Here is an 11211-nt window from a genome sequence, read left to right on the forward strand (position 1 = left end):
TTTATCCAGGGAGCCACGCAGAGCAAAAAGCTCCAAAGTTTCTCTTGGTCTGTACTGAGCTTAATGGCCTCAACTAGAGATGGGTCCCGTTACAGTTGGCTCTGTTTAGAAAGGGAAAATCAGCCAAGGTTCTCACTTGGGCTCCTGATTGAGAATAGTAAAGGCTACCCAACTGTGGAAAGGAAATTGAGGATGCAATTTATAGACAAATGAGAGGCCACCGCTGTTACGCTTTTGGGTTTCTTTTGCCATTTTTGCACTCTCAGTCCATGTTTCCGACTTCTCTTACAGATAAGCTGCAGCTCCCTCCATCCCACAGAGCCAGGGTATTTCTGACCATGGATAATTGTGTAAAAAAAGGGCAGTATTGATTCTCCTGCCTATTCAACAAAGTCAAAGGAAATGAAACTCAGGAGAGATGGAGATCAGTTGGGTGATGTCACACTTTCTGCACCATCACTCAAAGCCACTGTTACCTCTAGTTTTCTCATCTGCTGTGGTGCCTTGGTTAAATTTGTAACATTTCTGGGTAACAGAGTATGCTTTTAAAAAATTATTTCAGTTATATTTTATTAATTATTTCAGTTCTGAGTTACATCTCAGGCTCTCTCCATTGGGACCTTCCACCATATCCCTCCATGGCTTTGTCCCTCCCTATCACTGTAATCTTCTCCGGCCCCACAAGCCTCCAAGACCGTTGTGTTCCTTCAATTCTGGTCTCTTGGATGTCACGGATTATAATCACTTCACCATTGGTGGCTGCGCAGTCAGTTTCCTGGGCCTAAGCTCTGGAATTCCCTCCTTAAACCTCACCTCCTCTTTACCTCTCTTTCGTCCTTTAAGGACAAATTACTTCTTAAAACCTACCTCTTTGACCAAACTTTCGATCACCTGCCCTTAGATCTCATTATGTGGCCCGGGGACATAACTTGTTTTTTAATGCTCCTCTGTAGCACTTTGGGATCTTTTACTAGGTTGAAGGTGTTTCCAAAAAAAGCAAGTTGTTGTCTTTTTTCAATTTATCCTTTCATGGGATGTGGGCGTCACTGACAAAGCCAACATTTATTGCCCATCAATAACTGCCCTTGAACTGAGTGGCTTGCTAGGCTACTTCAGAGTCAACTGCATTGCTGTGGGTCTGGAGTCACATCTAGGGGCCAGACCAGCTAAGGACAGCAGATTTCCTTCCCTAAAGGACATTAGTGAACCAGATGGGTTTTTAATGATAGTTTCATGCGCACCATTACTGAGACCAGCTTTATTAACTGAAGTTAAATTCCACCAGCTGCTGTGGTGGGATTTGTACCCATGTTTTAAGATTATTGAATTTATGTCTCTGGATTATTAGTCTAGCAACATTATCACTACGCCACCATCTCCCCCAAAGAGTAAAACAGCAGAATAATACTAGATTAAACCTTGTTTTAGAGATTAACTGCTTAAAACATTTATTAAGCAGGGACCGAACAAGCGAACAGTAGTAGCATCACAACATGTATATTTACAGGACTCACTGGGCTTAGTAGGCTCTTCATTGTAATAGAAAATAATACATTTTCCACTAGATAAACAAGTTGCCATGCTAATCTAGTTTCTGTAACTGCTGTCCATAGTGGCCCTTTCCTGCGCCTACCACAGAAGTGACCTTAACGTGTTTCAAAAGTTGTGGACTTATTCAAAGCTGCTGGGCAGAATCGCCTCTACGGTAGGAAGCGCTGGAACACAATGGGAAGGAGGTCGTGTGGCGTCAGGAGTGAAGGATCACTGTTCTAGAGAGGGTCTGGTGAAATTAGAGCTTTTTCCACAGGAGCTGGGCAAGTTGAGGGGACCTGTTTAGACATCTTCAACATTACGAAGGGTGAGTGACTGATGCCTCTGTTTGATCAACCAGAAGGCAGCAGGCAGGCAAAAAGTGAAGAGGATCACAAAATAAATGCTTATTGTTGGAGTCATCTGCCGAAACCGTCAATGATACTTTCAAAAAAAGGAATGAAATAGTTATCTCAAAAAGGGGGATATGGAGAAGCAAGTGATGCAAGAACGAGAGGAGGACTAAACTATGTGGCTCCTGTGGATGGGTGCATACTTGATGGGCCAAATGTTCTATTTTGGTTCTAGAATTCTATCCTGCAACTCCTGGTAAAAGTGCCTGTCGTTTAGGCCTGAATTTGGTGTCCCTGTGATCAGAATGCCAACTGGCACTTGCTACTAAGGATCACACATATATATACTGGGAGTACTGGAGCCTGTGGAACTGAACATCAGCAGTGGGCCTTCAGGAAGAGAGAGAACAGGAAAGAAAGAGAATATACAGCTTTTAACTCCTGGACTGAAGTTTCTGCAGTAAAAGTGATATTAGGTAAGTAAAGTTTCTGTCCGCAATCTTTCAATTAACATCGAATTCGCGGATAATAGAAGTAAAGAACATGCTGGTCTTCTGTCCAATTAATGACCTTCTAACAAAATCATGGGACCGAACAGCTTCAAAACACAGCAGGGGAGATTTTAACACTGTCCCCTACCCCCAACCCCAAGGATGGACTGGAGACAGGGGATGGAATAAATTAAAATTACAGAAATATGAAACCGAACTGAACCCACCTTTAGTGCGTTCACTTCCAGTTTTAACAGAGGTGGGTTGGGTTTCTGCTGACGGGAAGCAGGTCTGTCATTTAAATCTGTTGATGCAGCTGCTTTGCCCTAAATTTTACTTGGATTTTGCAATTGGCCAGGCTTGGGAACCCCACTGCTAAAGTAGGAGAGAGTAGCCGGATCCAACAGGTAAAAGCCTTTCCAGCACTGCTTGTGGGGCAAGAGGGTCAGGAGGTGCTTCCTCCAGACCCTCAGATTAACCTGCTTCCCTCCTCACGATCAGCCTCCCTCACCCCGCGATCCAGACCTCCCCTCCCTGACCTGCACCCTCGCTGCTCTGACCTCCACAGCCTTCTCTCTGAAGTCCCAAATCTCCTCCCTAACCTCTGTCATAAGGCTCCCAAGTCTCTTCCAACCAGTGTGAGTGTTTGATACTCACACTACATTACAGAAGGTTACAAATACATTTCTCTTGCAAAGAAGGTTCACATTCATTGGCAATCAAAAGGACAATTAAACCCTGCAGCATAATATGACAGAATGGTATTCAGCATACAATGACAATGCCATATAAATAACATTAATAAATAATATTAGTACAAACAGATCCGTAAATCAGATGGTTCAATGCCGTTGATCTGGTCTGGTGAATAAAGCAATGGAACCAGTTGAAATTTTAGTTATTGCTTACAGCTTGTCCACACAGTTGGTCTACATTGTAAACACTGAGTGCTAATAAGGTAATATCTGAGTCTTTATCTTAAATATACCCTGTAGTGTGAAGTTATTTGCCCATTAGAAGGTTATTACATATGTGTGAAGTGCGACACAAATGCTTGATTGTTTCAGCATGTCAGGCTGCTGCTTTAGGGGATGAATTAGTTACAAGCACAAGAACAGATGTGCTAAGATTTTTCAACTGTCTCTGTCTCAACAACTTGGATAAAGCAACTGGAGGGAAAAAAGCTCGTTCGGTTTGAATACTGCTGAATGCACTCTTCTTTCAACACCGTTTTGCTGCAGGCAAGGTGAACAACTATCCCCTCATTTAAGGGACTGCCCCTTATTTTGACATGTTTGCCCCTTATTTTGACATGTTTGTCCCATGTCCCTTAAGGGACAGACGCCTTTTGTCCTGTGTTTCTAGGACAGCCTGTGGGAGATTGAGTCTGGGCGTCTCAGTTGGGCGATTTGAGCGAGACTGCAAGTCCATGAGTCAGCCAGCAGAGGGATGTTGCGACTCCACAAGAGGAGTTGTAAGTTTTGAATGCTTTAACCCTCCCCTCCTCAGCCCTTATGGTCACCAGCACCCAGTCCTCTTCCACGGTTGAGGTGTCCCTTACTTTATTTCATAAGAGCTGGTCACCCTGGTAGTAGGCCTTGCCTTGCATGCTTTTTAACCAACAGCAAGATATTGCCTTCACTTCTTTTTATTAAAGCCACATTTTCCTACGCCTGGTGCAATTGTATAGAGCCTTGGTGAGACCGCACATGGAGTATTGTGTACAGTTTTGGCCTCCTTATCTAAGGAAGGATATACTTGCCATTGAGAGAGTACAACAGAGGTTCACCAGACTAATCCCTGGGATGGCGGGATTGTTTTATGAGGAGAGATTAAGGAAACTGGGCTTGTATTCTCTAGAGTTTCGAAGAATGAGAGGTGATCTCATTGAAGCCTACAAAATTCTTACAGGGCATGACAGGGTAGATGTGGATAGAATGTTTCCCCTGGCTGGTGAGTCTAGAACCAGGGGACACAGTCTTAGGATAAGGGCAGGCCATTTAAGACTGAGATGAGGAGGAATTTCTTCACTCAGAGGGAGGTGAATCTTTGGAATTCTCTACCCCAGAGGGCTGTGGGAGCTCAATCATCGAGCATGTTCAAGACAGAAATCGATAGATTTCTGGAGACTAATGACATCAAGGGTTATGGAGATAGCGCGGGAAAGTGGCGGTGAGGTGGATGATCAGCTATGATCCAATTGAATGACTAAACAGACTTGATGGACCGAATGGCCTACTCCTGCTCCTATGTTCCTATGTCCTTAGCACACACTCTCTCATCAGCAGCACTAACTGCAGTGTCAGCCATTGTGCTGTGGTCAAGATGCTTTCAAATCCGGCACACATAATCCATTTTGACACATCCAGTGCAGCACTGAGGTCAATCTGCGCTGGTCAGAGGTGCCGTCTTTCGGTTGTGCCACTAAACCAAGGCCCTGGGTGACTGCTCCAGTGGATTTAAAAGATTCCATGGCACTATTTCAAAGATGAACAGGAGAGTTATCCAGAGTCCTTACCACTGTTTATCCTTCAATCAAAATCACTAAAATAGATAAGTTATTTGGTGATTCTCACGTTGCTGTTTGTGGGATCTTGCTGTGTTGTAAATTGGCTGTTGCATTTCCCACAGGTTTCTTGCAACAGTGTTCAATCTTTAATTCCTGAGGCTCAGCAATCCTAGCTGTATCCCAGCTAGGCCTTCAGGAAATGAGAGGAGCAAATTTTCAAACTGGAACCTTTAACTTTATGCCCTGTTTCCTTAATCATTAACAAAGTTATCTGATGATAAAGACTGTACTGGCTTTATAAGCCAGTCAATTACGTTAATATCAGCTTTTATGAACACAACAACTTTGGACATGTGATTGGCCATATTACATTTTAATAATGTACTGTGTGAACATGTTTTTAGAAAATAATTTAGGCAACTACATGCAGGGAGGGTGTTTATCCCTGTCTGGGGAGTCTAGAACCAGGGGGCCACAGTCTCAGGGTACGGAGCATGTCGTTTAGGACTGAGATGAGGAAACTTTTCTTCACTCAGAGGATGGCCAACCTGTGGAATTCTCTACCACAGGAGGCTGTGGAGGCCAGGTCACTGAGTATATTCAAGAAAGAAATGGATAATTTTTTGGATATTAGGGGCATCAAGGGGTATGGAGAGAAAGCGGGAATATGGCGTTGAGATAGAGGATCAGCCATGGTCATATTGAATGGCGGAGCAGGCTCGAAGGGCCGAATGGCCTACTCCTACTCCTAGTTTTTATGTAATCTTATTTGTTCTTGGGGTGTAGGTGCCACTGACAAGACATCATCATGTGTGGGACTGGAGTCACAGGTAAGGGTGACCAGTTTCCTTCCCTTCACTCTATGTTCTGTAATTCCCTCCTTCACATCACTTCCCTCACCTTTTAAGTCCCTCATTAAAACACAGCTCTTTGATAAAAATTTTGGTCAATAGCAACAACTTGTATTTGTATAGTAATATGTAGCATAATAAAAGCACTTTATAGGGGCATTATAAAACAAGGTATAACACCGAGCTACAGAAGGAGATATTAGGGCAGATTACTGAAGGCTTGGTTAAAGAGGGAGGTTTTCAGGAGTAGAAGGAAAGTGAGGCAGAGGGGGAATTCCAGAGCTCAGGCCCAGGCAGTTTGCCTAGGCAATCCTAATTTCAACTTCTTGCTCTCAGCATACATTCCCAATGATTATTCAGCTTTTTGGCACCAACCAACATTACTAGAATCACCCTGGTGGGATTTGAACTCATGATTCTGGGTTACCAGAGTAGGACTAAAACCATTACAGCTCCATAGCCACAGTCAGAGTCAGAGAGTATCATCAAATGCTAACCTGCACCAGCTACCAACTTGCTCAGCCCCCAGTTATGCCTGTCTCTTTATGGGGTATGTGGAACATTCCTTGTTCCAGTCCTACTCCGGCCCCCTCCCACAACTCTTTCTCCGGTACATCGATGATTACTTCGGTGCTGCTTCATGCTCTCGTCGGGACCTGGAAAAATTTATTAATTTTGCTTCCAATCTCCACTCCTCCATCATTTTCACATGGTCCATCTCTGACACTTCTCTTCCCTTCCTTGACCTCTCTGTCTCAATTTCTGATGATAGACTATCCACCAATATCCATTACAAGCCTACCGACTCCCACAGCTACCTCGACTACAGCTCCTCACACCCCGCTTCCTGTAAGGACTCCATCCCATTCTCTCAGTTCCTTCGCCTCCGTCGCATCTGTTCTGATGACGCTACCTTCAAAAACAGCTCCTCTGACATGTCCTCCTTCTTCCTTAACCGAGGTTTTCCACCCACGGTCGTTGACAGGGCCCTCAACCGTGTCCGGCCCATATCCCGCGCATCCTCCCTCACGCCTTCTCCTCCTTCCCAGAAACATGATAGGGTCCCCCTTGTCCTCACTTATCACCCCACCAGCCTCCGCATTCAAAGGATCATCCTCCGCCATTTCCGCCAACTCCAGCATGATGCCACCACCAAACACATCTTCCCTTCACCCCCCCTGACGGCATTCCGTAGGGATCGTTCCCTCCGTGACACCCTGGTCCACTCCTCCATCACCCCCTACTCCTCAACCCCCACCTATGGCACCTCCCCATGCCCACGCAGAAGATGCAACACCTGCCCCTTCACTTCCTCTCTCCTCACCGTCCAAGGGCCCAAACACTCCCTTCAAGTGAAGCAGCATTTCACTTGCATTTCCCCTAACTTAGTCTACTGCATTCGTTGCTCCCAATGCGGTCTCCTCTACATTGGAGAGACCAAACGCAAACTAGGCGACCGCTTTGCGGAACACCTGCGGTCTGTCTGCAAGAATGACCCAAATCTCCCTGTCGCTTGCCATTTTAACACTCCACCCTGCTCTCTTGCCCACATGTCTGTCCTTGGCTTGCTGCATTGTTCCAGTGAAGCCCAATGCAAACTGGAGGAACAGCACCTCATCTTCCGACTAGGCATTTTACAGCCTTCCGGGCTGAATATTGAATTCAACAACTTTAGATCTTAAACTCCCCCCACTCCGCCCCCCTCCCCCCATCCCCACCCCGTTTCTTCCCCCTCCCTTTTTTTTCCAATAATTTATATAGATTCTTCTTTTCCCACCTATTTCCATTATTTTTAAATCTAAAACTAAAACTTTGTTAGTCTTTCCACCCCACCCCCACTAGAGCTGTACCTTGAGTGTCCTGTCTTCCATTCTTAATTAGCACCTTTCTTAGACAATATCACCACCTTCAACACCTCTTTGATCCTTTTGTCTGTAACATCTTTTGATTATCTGCTCCTATCACTGCTTGCTTATCTCCACAATCACCACACCCTCAACTTCTCTCTCTCCCCCCCGCCCCCTCACCTTAAACCAGCTTATATTTCATCTTTCTCCTAACTATGCTTCAGTTCTGCTGAAGGGTCATGAAGACTCGAAACGTTGACTGATTTCTTCTCCACCGATGCTGCCAGACCTGCTGAGTTTTTCCAGGTAATTCTGTTTTTGCTCAGAATTAGTCCTCACTCTGAATGCATCGCCTGGAATATTTACCGCATTCCTCCCATTGCTCCCCAATCAGCTTATCTGATAACATCGAATGCATCACAGAGCAGTCAAACTCCATGTCAACTTCCAAATCTTTGCCCATTTAGATTGGGATACACAATGCAGCATACCACAACATGCTACATGCCACGAGACTCATTACAGTCAGCACAAGCCAGTCCACTTGAGGCTGGCCAAGCTTGGTAAGCGCACACTGAACCTGCATAAGGGGCAGTTCCTTCATGGAGTTTAGTTCATTACAGTGTATCGTGCTTTCACAGAGGGTAGGGGAGATGGTGGGGTAGTGGTCATATCAGGGTAACCCTCTAGGGACATGTGTTCAAATCCCATTATAGCAGCTGGTGGAAATTAAACTCAATTAATGAAATCAGTAATGAAACTAATCATAGATTTTTGTTAAAAAATATCTGGTATCACGAATAGGGGAAAGAAATCTACCATCCTTCTTTGGCCTACATGTGACTTCAGGTCTGCAGCAGTGTGGTTGACTCTTAAGTGCCCTGTGCCCTCTGTAATGGCCCTAGCAAGTCACTCAGTTCAAGGGTCTTGCTGTAAAAAAAAGACATAATACATTGGTAAAATATTTCTTGTATTGAACCCAGTGATATTTCTCCCAGCTACATGGAGAAATACCTCACTTTAGTTTACGGCCACCCAAGTGCTATTGGTGGAGTACCTGTTGGGTGGACCCTGCATTTTTGTTGCTGTGGGTCACACACTGAACACAGCTGACGCAGATTTTACTTTGTCGCTTCAAGGCTAACAGCAGGTCCGCAGTCAAGGGAGGCATTTTTGCATTTATATGGCGCCTTTGCCGATCTCAGTACTCAAGATGGGACATATGCCTTGGAAGGTGGTGTGCTCTGTCAGCACTGATAGTTCTGCACCAGAGCCTCCAGTGATCGCACCTTCCCCTATGGTACCAGGAACAATCAAGAATGGAAGAGCTCCAGCTGTTGAAATGGCTCGACCCATCCTCGCTAATGTGCACTGACTTTCCCCAGCCATCAGCGAAGGAAGGGCTGCCAATGGATTAACTGTAAATCGCAACTTCGGAACAATGGCTGCTGTGTTCTATTCTGCTCTGACTGTTGCTGAAGCTGAATTACAACATTAACTGAAGGATCTCCCGCAGCAACAAGACCCAGTTCTGGAATATAAATGGATTAAAAATGAATTCCATCTGTACAGCGCTTCATCATTTCTCCTCTCAGAAATATGTCAAAGAACTTTGCGAATGGCAAATTATTTTGAGGTACAGCTTGTCACTGTCACGTGCATTTTTAGCTTTTCACACAGCAAAGTCCCACTAACAGGAAAAAGGCAAATAAACAGCTGATTTAGCTTTGCTGACATTGGCCAAGTGAAAATGCTAAACCACTTAGCTCTCCTTTGAAATACCCGTTGCGATTTTTAACATCCATCCAAAATGACAGATACGGCCACAGTCATAACAATTCACTTGCAATGGTAGCCTCACTGACAATACAGCACTCCCTCAGTACTGCAGCAAAGTATCAGCCTAGATTAGACCCTCTAGTCGGGCTCTGAACCCACAAGCTTCTGGTTCAGAGGTGAGCGTGATTTCATTAAACCATGGATCTCTCCCCCACCACAGAATCACAGAATTGTTACGGTGCAGAAGGAGTCCATTCGGCCCATCCTGTCTGCACCGGCTCTTTGAGCATTTTAACTTACTGCCAATCTCCTGCCTTTTCCCTGTAACCCTGCACATTGTTTCTATTTAAATAATCATCCAAAGCCCTCCTGAATGCCTCAATTGAACCTGCCTCCACCAGGCAGTGCATCCCAAACCCTAACTACTCGCTATGTGAAGAAGTTTTTTCTCACCTCACATTTGCTTCACTTGATCAACATTTTAAAGCTGTGCCCTCTGGTTCTTGATCTGTTTACGAGTGGGAACAGTTTCTCCCTAACTGCTCTGTCCAGACCCCTCATGATTTTTAAAACTTCTATCAAGTCTCCTCCCCAAGGGAAACAGTCCCAACTTCTCCAATCTTTCCTCATAACTGAAGTGTCTCATCCCTGGAACCATTCTCATAAACCTCTTCTGTACTCTCTCCAATGCATTCACGTCTTTCCTATAGTGTGGTGCCCAGAACTGTACATAATACACCAGCTGAGGCCTAACCAGTGTCCTATATAAGTTCAGCATAAACCCCCCTACTCTAGTACTCTATGATCCTATTAATGAAGCCTGGAATACCGTATGCTTTAGAAACAACTCTCTCTACCTGTCCTGTCACCTTTAATGACTTATGTACATATACACCCAGGTCTCTCTGCTCCTGCACACCCTTTAGAATAGTATCCTTTATTTTATGCTGTCTCTCCATGTTCTTTTTACCAAAGTGTATCACCTCACACTCCTCTGCATTGAACTTCATCTGCCACCTATCTGCCCACTCCACCAATGTGTCAATGTCCTTTTGATTTTCCACACTGTCCTCCTCACAGTTTACAATTTTTCCAAGTTTTATGTCATCTGCAAACTCTGAAATTGTCCCCTGTACACCAAGATCTAGATCATTTATATATATCAGGAAAAGTAAGGGTCCCAATACTGACCCCTGGGGAACTCCACTAGAAACCTTCTTCCAGCCTGAAAAATACCCATTAACCATTATTCTGTTTCCTATCCCTCAGCTAATTTTGTATCCAAGTTACTACTGTCCCTTTTATCCCATGACCTATAACATTTCTCACAAGTCTTTTGTGTGGCACTGTATCGAGCACCTTTTGGAAGTCCACGTACACCACATCAACGGCCTTGCCCTCATCAACCATCTCTGTTACCTCTTCAAAAAGCTTCAGCAAGTTAGTTAGACATGGTTTTCCTTTACCAAATCCATGCTGACTCTTCCGAACCAATCCACATGTTTCCACGTGACCATTAATTCTATCCCGAATCACTGTTTCTAACAGTTTCTAGAAGTTTCCCCACCACAGAGCCTCACTTTCGAGAACGTGCGTCAGGAATTCAGGAACTCAACCAAACTTCCAGAATGTGCTTTGCGGGTACAAACTTGTCAAGTTACCCCTGGAGAGTACAAACCAGACAGATCCAGCATCTGACACACATTTGCTTCCTTGCCGCACACAAATTTTAACGTTGCGTATAACGATTGCATAGGCTGGAGCAAGGGACTAGAGATGATTCAATAACACAGCGATTGCCTTGTGCCTGAACCCTTTGTGCGCTGCAGTGGAGATTCAAACGGAAAATAA

The 11211-nt window shown here is 44.7% G+C and overlaps 1 long non-coding RNA gene across 1 annotated transcript; it reads left to right on the top strand.

Annotated features, from left to right (window-relative positions):
* Positions 1 to 2268: 2268 nt before the first annotated feature.
* Positions 2269 to 9163, top strand: LOC144691163 (uncharacterized). The gene is made up of 3 exons (XR_013579045.1): positions 2269 to 2359; positions 5670 to 5713; positions 8729 to 9163. It is a non-coding gene; the product is annotated as an uncharacterized LOC144691163 (long non-coding RNA).
* The last annotated feature ends 2048 nt before the right edge of the window (positions 9164 to 11211 follow it).

The sequence above is a fragment of the Cetorhinus maximus genome, chromosome 15, assembly GCF_964194155.1.
Source record: "Cetorhinus maximus chromosome 15, sCetMax3.hap1.1, whole genome shotgun sequence".
Lineage (NCBI taxonomy): Eukaryota > Metazoa > Chordata > Chondrichthyes > Lamniformes > Cetorhinidae > Cetorhinus > Cetorhinus maximus.